The 12,617-nt window shown below is 42.6% G+C and overlaps 2 long non-coding RNA genes across 4 annotated transcripts in view; one reads left to right on the top strand and one right to left on the bottom strand.

Moving 5' to 3' along the window:
- LOC309619087 overlaps positions 1-12,148 on the top strand; it is a 68,712-nt gene extending 56,564 nt beyond the window's left edge. The window contains exons 1-4 of one of the 2 annotated variants that reach the window (XR_014238752.1): positions 4,571-4,683; positions 5,358-11,279; positions 11,455-11,586; positions 12,018-12,148. This is a non-coding gene — a long non-coding RNA (uncharacterized lncRNA). Of the gene's footprint in view, positions 1-4,561; positions 11,280-11,454; positions 11,587-12,017 lie in introns of those variants that run through there. The other variant, XR_014238751.1, reaches the window with a different exon arrangement.
- LOC309619092 lies at positions 3,547-12,305 on the bottom strand. 2 transcript variants are annotated; one of them, XR_014238759.1, is made up of 2 exons: positions 12,175-12,305; positions 3,547-5,693 (listed from the first exon to the last, which is right to left on the bottom strand). It is a non-coding gene; the product is annotated as an uncharacterized lncRNA (long non-coding RNA). The 2 variants fall into 2 exon arrangements; XR_014238760.1 differs by having other exon boundaries at positions 12,086-12,175.
- Positions 12,306-12,617: the final 312 nt, after the last annotated feature.

Raw genomic sequence — 12,617 nt, 5'->3', positions numbered from 1 at the left:
ATGCTGTTGGTAATTTGATAGGGATTGCATTGAATCTGTAGATTGCTTTGGGTAGTATAGTCATTTTGATAATATTGGTTTTTCCAGTCCAAGAACTGGTATATCTCTCCATCTGTTTGTGTCATCTTTGATTTCTTTCATCAGTATCTTATAGTTTTCTGAGTACAGGTCTTTTGCCTCCTTAGGTAGGTTTATTCCTAGGTATTTTATTCTTTTTGATGCAGTGGTAAATGGGATTATTTCCTTAATTTCTCCTTTTAATCTTTCATTATTAGTGTATAGGAATGCAAGAGATTTCTGTGTATTAATTTTGTATCCTGCAACTTTACCAAATTCATTGATAAGCTCTAGTAGTTTTCTGATGGCATCTTTAGGATTATCTATGTATAGGAACATGTCCTCTGCAAACAGTGACAGTTTTACTTCTTCTTTTCCAATTTGGATTCCTTTTATTTCTTTTTCTTCTGTGATAGCTGTGGCTAGGACTTCCAAAATTATGTTGAATACAAGTGGCGAGAGTGGACATCCTTGTCTTGTCTCTGATCTTAGAGGAAATGCTTTCAGTTTTTCACCATTGAGAATGATGTTTGCTGTGGGTTTGTCATATATGCCCTTATTATGTTGAGGTATATTCCCTCTATGCCCATTTACTGGATAGTTTTTATCATAAATGGGTGTTGAACTTTGTCAAAAGGTTTTTTCTGCATCTATTGAGATGATCATATGGTTTTTATTCTTCAGTTTATTAATGTGTTGTATCACATTGATTGATTTGCAAATAATGAAGAATCCTTGCATCCCTGGGATAAATCCCACTTGATCACAGTGTATGATCCTTTTAATGTGTTGTTGGATTCAGTTTGCTAGTATTTTGTTGAGGATTTTTGTGTCTATGTTCATCAGTGATATGGGCCTGTAATTTTATTTTTTTGTGGTATCTTTGTCTGGTTTTGGTATCAGGGTGATAGTGGCCTCATAAAATGAGCTTGGGAGTGTTCCTTCCTCTGCAATTTTTTTGGAAGAGTTTCAGAAGGACAGGTGTTAACTCTTCTCTAAGTGTTTGATAGAATTCACCTGTGAAGTCGTCTGGTACTGGACTTTTGTTTGTTGGAAGTTTTTTAATAACAGTTTCAATTTCAGTACTTGTGATTCGTCTGTTTCTATTTTCTATTCCTGGCTCAGTCTCGGAATGTTGTACCTTTCTAAGAATTTGTCCATTTCTTCTAGGTTATCCATTTTATTGGCATATAGTGCTTATACTAGTCTCTTATGATCCTTTGTATTTCTGTGGTGTCCATTGTAACTTCTTTTTCATTTGTAAATGTGTTATTCTTTTTTTGGCTGCATTGGGTCTTCATTGTTGCATGCGGGCTTTTACTAGTTGCAGCAAGTGGGGGCTACTCTTCGTTGTAGTGAGTGGGCTTCTCCTTTTGGTGGATTCTCTTGTTGTAGAGCACAGGCTCTAGGCACGCAGGCTTCAGTAGTTGCAGCACACAGGCTCAGTAGTTGTGGCTTGCAGGCTCTAGAGCACAGGCTCAGTAGTTGTGGCTCATGGGCTTAGCTGCTCCGCGGCATGTGGGATCTTCCCGGACCAGGGATTGAACCCCTGTTCCCTGCATGGGCAGGTGGATTTTTAACCACTACACCACCAGGGAAGCCCCTTCATTTCTAATTTTATTGATTTGAGCCATCACCCTTGCCCTCTTTTTCTTGATGAGTCTGGCTAAAAGGTTTATCAATTTTGTTTATCTTTTCAAAGAACCAGCTTTTAGTTTCATTGATTTTTGCTATTGTTTTCTTCGTCTCTATTTCATTTATTTCTGCTCTGATCTTTATTTCTTTCCTTCCTTCTACTAACTTTGGGTTTTGTTTGTTCTTCTTTCTCTAGTTGCTTTAGGTGTAAAGTTAGGTTGTTTGAGATTTTTCTTGTTTCCTGAGGTAGGACTGTATTGCTATATACTTCCCTCTTAGAACTGTTTTTGCTGTATCTCATAGGTTTTGGATCATCGTGTTTTTGTTGTCATTTGTCTCTAGGTATTTTTTCTCTTTGATTTCTTCAGTGATCCATTGGTTGTTTAGTAACATATTGTTTAGCCTCCATGTTTTGTGTTTTTTACATTTTCCTATAATTTATTTCTAATCTCATAGCATTGTGGTCAGATCAGAAAGATGCTTGATATGATTTCAATTTTTAAAATTTACCGAGGCTTGATTTTTGGCCCAAGATGTGATCTTTCCTGTAGAATGTTCCATGTGCACTTGAGAAGAAAGTGTATTCTGCTGCTTTCAGATGGAATGCCCTATAAATATCAGTTAGGTCTATCTGGTCTCATGTGTCATTTAAGGCTTGTATTTCCTTAATAATTTTCTGTCTGGATGATCTGTTCATTGGTGTAAGTGGGGTGTTAAAGTCCCTCACTATTATTGTTACTATTTCCCCTTTTATGACTGTTAGCATTTGGCTTATATATTGAGGTGATCCTATGTTGGGTGCATATATATTTACAATTGTTATATTTTCTTGGATTGATCCCTTGATCATTATGCAGTGTCCTTCCAAGTCTCTTGTAACAGTCTTTATTTTAAAGTCTATTTTTTCTGATATAAGTATTGCTACTCCAGCTTTCTTTTGATTTCCATTTGCATGGAATATCTTTTTCCACTTACAGTCTGTATGTGTCCCTAGGTCTGAAGTGAGTCTCTAGTATATAGCATATATACGGGTCTTGTTTTTGTATCTATTCAGCCAGTCTATGTCTTTTGGTTGGTGCATTTAATCTATTTACATTTAGGTAATTATCAATATATATGTTCCTATTGACATTTTCTTAATTGTTTTAGGTTTTTTAGCTCTTTTTTCTTCCCTTCCTCTTTTGTTCTCTTGTGGATTGATGACCATCTTTAGTGTTGTGTTTGGGTTGCTTTCTCTTTTTTGTTTGTGTACCTATTGTAGTTTTTTGGTTTGCATTTCCCATGAGGTTTTTGATACAGTAGTCTGTATATAAACAAGGTTGTTTTAAGTTACTGGTTTCTTAATTTCAAATGCAATTCCCATTTCCTGCATTTGTACTCTCCTCACAGTTGCTGGTTTTGATATCATATTTGTGTGTGGGTGATTTCCTACTATTACTTTATGTTGCCTTTACTGGTGAGCTTTCCCATTTGTGATTTTCTTGTTTCTAGTTGTGGCCTCCCCTCCACTGCCCCCCAACCCCGAGAAGTTCCTTTAGCATTTGTTGTAAGGCTGGTTTGGTGGTGCTGAATTCTTTTAGCTTTTGCTTGTCTGTAAAGCTTTTGATTTCTCTGCTGAATCTGAATGAGAGCCTTGCTGGGTAGAGTAGTATAGACAGTCTTGTCTTATAGTCACTGGTGTATATGTCTGATTGTGCCTAATTCCCCTTCCACTCACTTCCTCCACTTTCAAATGACAAGATCCATAAAGACAGGGCTATGTTTTATTCGACTTTGTAACAACATAAGTGCTTAGCACAGTGCTTTTAACATCATAGGTGTTCAGGAAACATTTCTGATAAAGCTGAAGTGGAATTGAAGCAACGATTTATTAAAGTTTAGGGCATACACCTTGGGACAAAGAATTGATGCCATATATGTAAAGATAAACCTAGTGAAGCAAACTGATGTTCACATCAGTTGTAGCAAGAAACATCAGTGTGCCCCAAATACAGTTATGGATTATGCCTATTGTACGTATAAGCCAAGTTATTAAAGCTTTAAAACTGAAGCGTGAAAAGTACATGGACTTCATCAAGATCATACACATCCTTTCAATGAATACAATTTTCTCTCTTTACAATTAGTCCGTAAAATCAGAATGTAAATCATGTAAATCAGAATGACCAATGTGGGTAAATTAGAAGGGCTTTGTATTTGCCGTACTACACAGGCTGGTTCTACATTAGGGACAGCTGATCCCCCCACCCCCGCCCTGGGAGAATGAAGGGTTTATTATTACTTGCAGCAAATAAGGAGAACACTGGGGTTGTTTCCCAAAGAAGTGTCTCTCCAAACAACAAAATCAGGGGAGTCTTTAGCTGTGGGTACATGCATATCCATGAAGGGGCTCGGATAGTAGGCAGAGTCTAAGCTTTAGTTGATTGATTGAAGGGGACGGGCTGACCTTTAGCACCAGAGAGCTGCTGACTGCTGGCTGAAAAATTTGTTGATGACATTTCTTCACTCCTCAGTTAACGCTTATCTTCCTTTTCACTTTGGTTCCTATTATTTTACTTCATTCCCCACCTTCTGTTCTTCTTTCTTTTCCTTTCTGTCTTCCTGTATTAAAGGGACTAATTACCCACATGCCCCGTCCCTTCTAGGGGCCTCTGTCCCTGCACACAGCCCTGCCTGTCCTTTCCCTGCCACTTCACTCCCCCACCAAAACTGCTGCTGGTTCCCGCTCTCCCTGAGGCCTGATTGCCCAGCTTTTCCTCGGGGTCCATGAGATGATATAACCATCGCCCTCTTACTTGTCTAAGTAGGTTTCTGTTCTTACAACCAAAGGTGTGTCTCGAGCCCCTAGCCCTTCCTTCCTCTGTTGTAGGTACACCTGCCAGTGGTGCCCGGAGGAGTTGCTCAGCCTCCCTCGTGTCAGCCAGGACGTGAAAGGGAGACCACCTGGCCTGCGTGCTCAGAAGCCTCAGAGTATTTAGAAATGGGCAGACGGTTGGTTGAATTTTCTACCTTTTGGGGAACGTTTCAGTACCTTGTGGACAAGGTTCTTGGACTCCATTTAAGCACCTTGTTAAGACCACTGAATGAATTGTGTTGTGCGAAACAAGAAGTAGTCACATGGATACAGCCACTGAGCCCTGCCTAGGTGGGAGGCTTAGCTGGATAGAGGTGGTTGGGGATTTCTTTAACTTTTTTTTTAAGAATGAAAAACATTTAAAATTGGGAAAGAAAGTGGACTTTATCTTCTTGAATGGAATGACTGTAGAACAGCAAAACCTTTTCCTATCTCCAGAAGGGAATTGTGGCAGGAGAATATGAGCTTTATGGGGAATTACTGGTATTATCAAAGGCTTTTCAAAATAGACTTGAAATGAATAGTTGTGTGCCTGTTTTATTACTGCCTTGCGAGTTTACATTTTGTTTTTGTACAGTATTTTTCTCCCCCTTATGAGATGGTTGCTAGGGCTTGTGAGCAAATAACGTTTATTGTGTTGAATTTGGGACTGAACATAATTATCTTATAATTTGGGTTCATAGTGCCATTTTTGACAGTTATATTATGAGCTTTTTGAGGAAAATTGAGCCCACATGCTGTAAGCTGCTTCCTATTCAGCTGCCCTTCAAGTTTTGGTGTCTCGGCTCTCCCTGCCCCCACTCCTCTGCAGCGGGGCAGCCTTGGGACCAAATGCTGCTGGAGGAAAACCAGACAATCCAGTGTGGGTACCGCCAAGCTCCAGCACCGTCTCCTCTGAAAAGCCCCTTGTCCCCAGTGTGTTTTTCCGGATGACTCCGTGGACATGCGTCTCTAGGGATGCTGCAGTTGGCTATCACTACAGGCGTCCTGCCTTTCTCCTACCAGGAAAGTCGTGAGTAAACAGAAGTTTCGTAAATCGAGTCAATGTTCCTAGCAACCTCCATGACCATTTCAGAGATGCTTCATCTTCATTTCTGGCCGGTTTTTCGCTGGCAGCACTTCTTACCTAATCTATCCCGTAGTGTTTCTGTAAAGGAAGGTAATGAGCGGTAAACAAACTCTTAAATGCACCAGGGGAGCACACCCGTTCAGAAATCCTTCTTTTAAATAACAGTCTTTTTTTTTTTTTTTTTTCCCTGTTCCTTCCTATTGCCCTAGCAGAAATTTGGGTTCACCTAGAAGCAGACCTTGAGAATAAGGGTTTAAGTGCAAATTATTTATTAGGGAGTTCATGTCAGGAAACGCCAGTAGGAGAGGGAATTGATAGTGGGAAGGGAAGGAAAGTCAACACAAGGTATGTCATGGAGCAGGTTACTACTTAGGCAAGGGACGCTCAGTCCTGCGGGGGAATCTCTAGGAAACGGTGGAAAGACACACCTCAGATCTGTGCCACCTGAGGGCGAAGAACCTGGGGTGTTTATATACTGGCTCCTTCAGTCACTGTTGGAGGGCTGCTTCTGGGGAGTGGGTGGGTGATAATATCCTAGCGCTCTACCTTCTACCTGGGCAGGGGCTATCGAAATCCAAGAAAGCTCTTGGATGGTAAATGCTGGCAGTTGGAAGCCAAGCCAAATGTAAGTGGCTGAAATGTAAATGGCTGTGGGCAGGACACCAGCACATCTGCTACACTTAGCTTCTCAGAATACGTGTGAGGAGGTGGCTTCTCCATTGCTCCTGAGAGTCACGACAACAACTCTTTTTTATTGGTAAGTGTCTTCTAGATGCATTTTCTGCAAATCAAAAAGGGTTTTGAGAGACTTATTATTAGGAAAGTGAAGTATTTCCTTCAAAATATTTTCTTTATACAGAAATACTAGGAAATGGAACCAGTGGCCACAACCAATAGATTAATATCAAGCCTTTTCAAAATGTTCCCATCCATCATTTTCAGTGGATGGAGGATATGGAAGCAAATATATACAGCCTTTATTCTCAAGATTGTTTTTATTCCACCATCAGTGGATTTCCATGATTAGCAAAGGCTAATCTTAGATGCTTTTTGAAAGTGCCTGTATATCCTTGGGTACCTCATGGACCATGGTGTGGCAGGCAGACCACCTGTAACTTGCCCAAGAGGGCAGGGGTCAAACAGAGGTATGGGATGCTGTCCTTTTTTCATAGGTACCAGCTCCAAACACTGACAACTGAAAAGAGTGATTAAATCCAGGCATCCTAACTCCCATATCTTGGAGGCCCTGGACCCTCGTGTTCCTGGTGACTCCTGCTACTGTCTTTATCCCTAATGGCACTCTGGCAGCTGAACCAATCATGCCCTGGTTGGTTTCCTACTGTTTTGAGGGTTGATGAGTCTAAGTTCCTAACATAGCATCAGATGGGGATCTTGGTGCTGAGGAGAATTAAGCTCATGGAGTCTCTATTGCACACAGATGCCACAAAAGAGTGGAGCTGAACTTCCCTTGAGAGGCATATTGAGGGACTACCATCTTGGTAAAATGGAAGCCAGCTCAGTTTTGTATCAGATCTAAGTGGCGGCCTGTATCTGTATCAGATCCATGGACTTTTTCTACTCTGACTCCTAATTCTAGTCCCTGATATGTAATTTGTGAGGTTTCAGAGCTAGAAAAAACTTTAAAGATCATCCAGCCAACCTGTCTATTTTGCTGATAAGGATCCTACATTCCAGAATGGTTAAGTCACTGACCCAGAGTCAAACAGGGAGTCAAGAGCTGGGCTGAGTGGGGAGAGAGCCAGTCTTTTCTCACTTCCCATGAAGTTAGTTAATAAAGCAGCAGAATTTCTCACTGGATTCAGGAGAAGTAAATGTTTGGTGCCACAGAGTTTTTTGAATACCTGCTCAAGATAGTGCAAGGCTCTGTGGGGATCTGAAGAACGAGACCCTGTGCCCTCATGGCTCTTACACTGTCTGCTTGAGCTCTTTGCTCCTTGCTTCCCAGCTCTCTTCCCCTGTTTCCACTCCCAATTCATCCTCCATCCTATTTTCACATCTTTTGTTTGTTTTTGGCGCCAAAACCTAGGAACTATTTTCTCTCTTTTCTTACAGCTTATGTCCTTCATTCCAACTCCCTGATTCCCTTCCTCCACCATTTCTCTGTTCCCACTCTACCAGGTTCTCTTTCTCTTCTCTGCTACTATATTTCTTTTCCTCATATTTATCTATCACCTCCCTTAAGCTGCCCCTTCCTAGGCCCCCTTGCTCTCCCCTCTGCCACCTTGGATCCTGGAAGCATACTTGGTTATTGTGGTCAGCAGCCTCTGCAATGGCCAATGGTCCCCACCTACTGGTCTCCATGCCCTCATGGAATCCCTTCCCTTTCGGTATAGGATGGACCTTGTAAGTCAATTCTAATGAATAAAATATGACCAAAATGATGGGACATCACTTCTAAGCTTAGGTTAAAAAAGGCTGTGGCTTCCACCTTAGGTGCTCTTTGACTGTAAGGAAGCTGGCTGCCATGTTGTAAACTGACCTACCAAGAGGCCTATGTAACAGGGAACTGAAATCTCCAGCCAACAGCCAGCAAGTACCTGAGGTCTGCTAACCACCACGTGAGTAATCCTCCCCCCGTGGAGCCTGGAAATAACTGCAGCCCCTCCGATATCTTGACTGTAGCCGGTGAGAGATCCCAAGTCTGAGGCACCCAGCTAAGATGTTCCTGGATTCCTGAACCACACAAACTGTAAGATAACTTTTTTTTTTTCAATTGAAGTACAGTTGATTTACAATATTGTGTCAGTTTCAGGTGTACAGCAAAGTGATTCAGTTATACATATATATTTTTTTCAGATTCTTTTCCCTTACAGGTTATTACAAAATATTGAGTGTAGTTCCCTGTGCTATAGAGTAGGTCCTTATTGGTTATTTTGTATATAGTAGTGAAATGTTTGTGTTGTTTTCAGCTGCTAAGTTTGGGGGGTAATTTGTTATGCAGCAATATTAAAAATGCTGAGTTGTCTTTTACAGACCCCCCACTCAGAAATGTTTGTCTTCTATGACCTTGAGCAAATCGCTGCTGCTGTTTGGGCTTCAGTCTCCTCATCTGGGAGGCTTTGGGCTTAGAGTCTAGTGTCTCAAGTCTCCTGTCCGTGAAGATGTAGCCTGTGAGGTTACAACAAGGCCCATCTCTTCTACTGTTTAGTGTATGAAGCCCGGTTAAACCTGCACATCTTTGTATGTTAAGCTCCACGTCTTTAAATTTGCCTCACGTTTTTCACTCCTATTATCTGAAGTCTGTTTCTAATTTCTGACAGAATTGCAGTGGCCCATTGTGTGCCTCGCTCTGCATGACATGCCAATTTCATTTTGGAGTCACAGCTATTGTCTTTTTCTCCACTAATCTCATTTTGCAAAATTCCAATAGAACCTGTGAACAGACAGAGTTGCCCTTGTGCTTGATCTGGGCGCTGTGTGGCCCCCAAACAGGGGTGGATGATAGACAGACAGACAGCCTGTCTGCCACCCGAGGCATCTTTTCTTGCTTAAAAATTTGTTCTCCAGATTGCAGACTCCCTTCCAACGCTAGCAAAGACTGGAACATATTAAATAAGAGCAGAGCTGAAATTGGATGGAATGTCTCAGCCACTTAGATTCAAACCTCTCTTTCGGGGGAGCACGTGGGGAAGAGGCCGGGACGTGCCCACGTGGATAATGTGGAGGAAGACAGCTTCTATCCCTTTCTTATACCATTCAAGCCTTAAACAGGGGTAGTAACATATTTTTTCTTAAGCAGGGCCTATAACCCAGGATCCATCACTTATATATGGTGTCCATGGCAACCAGGCAATGGTATGGGATCCCTTCTCACTGGGGAATTCCTTTTATGGCTCATTTCCGAAACCAGCATGGCCAGTACAGGAGTCTGCAGTTTCCCAGTTGCTTAGCAACCAGCTCCTATGCTCTAGTCACTAGGAAAAGCAGACAGTTAAAAAAAAAAAAAGTGTCGTCAGAATCATATGTTACATTCTTTCTACTTTGTCTCTTTAGAATAAAATAATTAGTGTGCGATAAGATGCGGGAAAGGGCAACCGCTCCCTGTTGTTAATGCCTTCACTGCTCCTGGCGGGCTGTTGCAGGCAGAGAGAGGGAGGAAAATGTTAGCATGCTTTCGGCTGGAAATTAAGCAGCGCGAGCCATCTGCACGTTGAAAGCTCTACATTTTTCACGTCTTGTGGGGACATCAAGTAAGTGCAGGGCCAGCAATCCGTGTGCTGCATTCCCTCCCCCAAACCAGGAAAGCCAGGCTCCACCCACAGGTGTCACTGGACCACTTCTCCTTGGCTGACATTCCTGGGAGGAGTGAATTGGTTTGTTGGGTTTTTGGTAGAAAGGCAAGGAGACCAGGTAGCCCCCTTGAGTTACAGCTGTGGTTTTAAACCAGGGATGATTTTGCCTCCCAGGTGACATTTGGCAAGGTCTGCAGACATTTTGGGTTGTCATAGTGGTGGGGGAGGGGGATGTTATTGATAACCAGGGGGCAGAGACCAGGGATGTTGCTTACCATCCTACGATGTTTAGGCAAAGGACAGCCCCCAACACCAAAGAAGTATCCTGCCCACAGTGCCAGTATGCCGAGGTTGACAAACCCTGCGTTAGAGACTCAGAAGAACCATCTGTCTTGTTAAAAACAAGCACTATAGCCGACTAGGAAAAATGTTGACAAGGTAAAAGGGTGGGATTGATGAAAATCCATTCAATAGACAACAGGAATTTCTGTATGCATGGAACCAGCAATGACATAGCAAGCGTAGAGCAGAGAGCCCCCCTGGGGTCTGTGGCAATGGAGGGAACCTCTGAGGTTGCCTCCTTATAGGAAGGAAAGCAGAGATGGAGGGCTGCGGCTTTGGTTTCACATAATGAACCCACTGACTATGCACCGTGGCTCTTAGGTCTTTTACATACTCTGACTAAGACTCAGTCTTCCCATCACCAAAATGGAAATTAAAGTGGGTTTTGTGAGAACTACATGTCAGAGCACATGAAACGCCTGAGCCCTATCCAGCTCTTATTCCCCTTCATGTCTCAGCCCCAGGACCCCACTTGTTCCCTCTTTCCTGCTGGGTACTTTGAACTTTTGAAGAATATGAACAAATGTGCTGATCCTATAATGACTGAGGTCATTTTTATTTAGTAATGAGCGAAGGACAAAAGCATCATTTTGGGGGATTGTTGGCTGGTAGTCTTAGACTAACTTTAGGCATGAAGGACAGGAAAACATAAGAAATGGATGAGATGAGAGGCAGTATTAAGAGTGTTCCAGCTCCTCCATTTTACTGGCTGTGTGACCTTGAATAGTTATTGAACCTATCTGAGCAATTTCTTATCTATGAAATAGGGATAATTATTACCTCTTGCATTATTGTAAGGATTAAAGATCATGTGTATAAAGTGCCTAGCTGGTGCCCAATATAAGGTAGGCACCTGATAATATGACAATATCCACCTTCATTGTAGGCAACTTACCTTTTTTTTTTTTTTTTAAAGAAAGATTGGCATGTGTACGTCTAACCCAGGATCTTCTCCACTGATGCTGTGAGGCTAAGGCTGTGTGTTAGGAAGACACAGTTGGCCTATTTCATCTACAACAATCAGATTTCACTCAGTCATCTATGATAGTTCCAGCGGCCACAACGTTATGTAAGCAGTTTGGAAGCTATTTCTATTTTCAGCCTATGCTACCTCTTTGGGGGAGGGGGTAATGAATGCCCATGCATTCAGTAACCATTCTGTACTTGCTTGAAATCTTGAGACTGTCTCAGGATACTTCCTAGTTCTAATAAGTGGGTTTTGGTCTATGTTCATAATTTTCTAGACTGTAGCACATCCCCTGTCACCCTGGCCTCAAACAGAAGCCTGTCCAGTCTGGACCACTTCAAATGCCTTGTCACCTCCATTATTTCTTTCTTTATAATGCATCAACCGGAGCTATACCTTCCCTATAAAGGTAATATTTTCTGTGTGTTTTTGTTCCTCATTCTTCCTAATAATTTTGCAAAACCGGTAGGACTTTGTGGGCCAGAGTCTTTGCTGCACACTCTTGCAATGAACCCCAAGTCCTTTTTCTGGGTCACAACAGCTGGTTTGTAGTGGGCAGCGTCTCATCTTCTATAGTCTGTACTTTTCCTCCCTGTCATGCCCTTATTCTCAGCAAAGTTTATCTGGGTGAGGTTTTGCCCACTCACCCAGCCTCATTTGATCTCACCCCCATTGGCTTCTTGTTCAACACCCAGAAGAGCCGGATGAGCTCTAAACACTTAGAGATTTCACTGCCCCTTCTAGATTGTCAGGTGATCCCACCTAATTTTGCCCAATTGACTCAAGCCTCTCAGGACTGCAGCTCTAATGTGTCACTGCTAGAATTTTTCTCTTCCACAGGGGATAATTAAATGATCAATTTAGAGGTTGCTTGCTCATCCCTCCCAAGCAGAATGATGGCATCTCACCTGGAAGCTGTGACAACCAGGAAAGGCGGAAGAAGGATGTTTATCAGACACACATGAACTCAGCTCCCCAGAATGTAGCACACAGGTACCTCATTTCTGAACAAGTAGCAGAAGCCAGATCCACAGTCACCCCAGGGCTGTGACCAGCTGGAGGTGGGATATCTCGAGGTTTACCAGGAGGACCAGAAGCGCTCAAAGTATGTGGACGTCAGAGCAGTGGCTAAGAAAGAGTCCAGGCGGGCTGGGACATCAGGCAGCCGAGGGCAAGGCAGGCAGAACGTCTGGGATCCAGGATGACAGGAGATTTTAAACAGGGCACCATCAGAGCCCTGAAACAAGGCAAGGTTTTATCAGGAAGGGGATCTAAGCCTCAGGAGTGAGAGTAGTACAACTGAGCCTGGCTGAAGACAGATCCTTATAACAATAAAGCAGAAGGGATAACAGGGAGGGGGAGGGGGTTGATGCCTCCTTTGGGGCAAATAATTTTCTCTGTATCCCTGTAACCCTAGTACAGGTTCCTAGAAGATCAGTC

This window comes from Balaenoptera borealis, assembly GCF_965194805.1.
Source record: "Balaenoptera borealis genome assembly, chromosome: 20".
NCBI classification, from domain to species: Eukaryota; Metazoa; Chordata; class Mammalia; order Artiodactyla; family Balaenopteridae; genus Balaenoptera; species Balaenoptera borealis.
The sequence above is the reverse complement of the archived record's forward strand: the minus strand, read 5'-3'. Positions and strand labels throughout refer to the sequence as shown.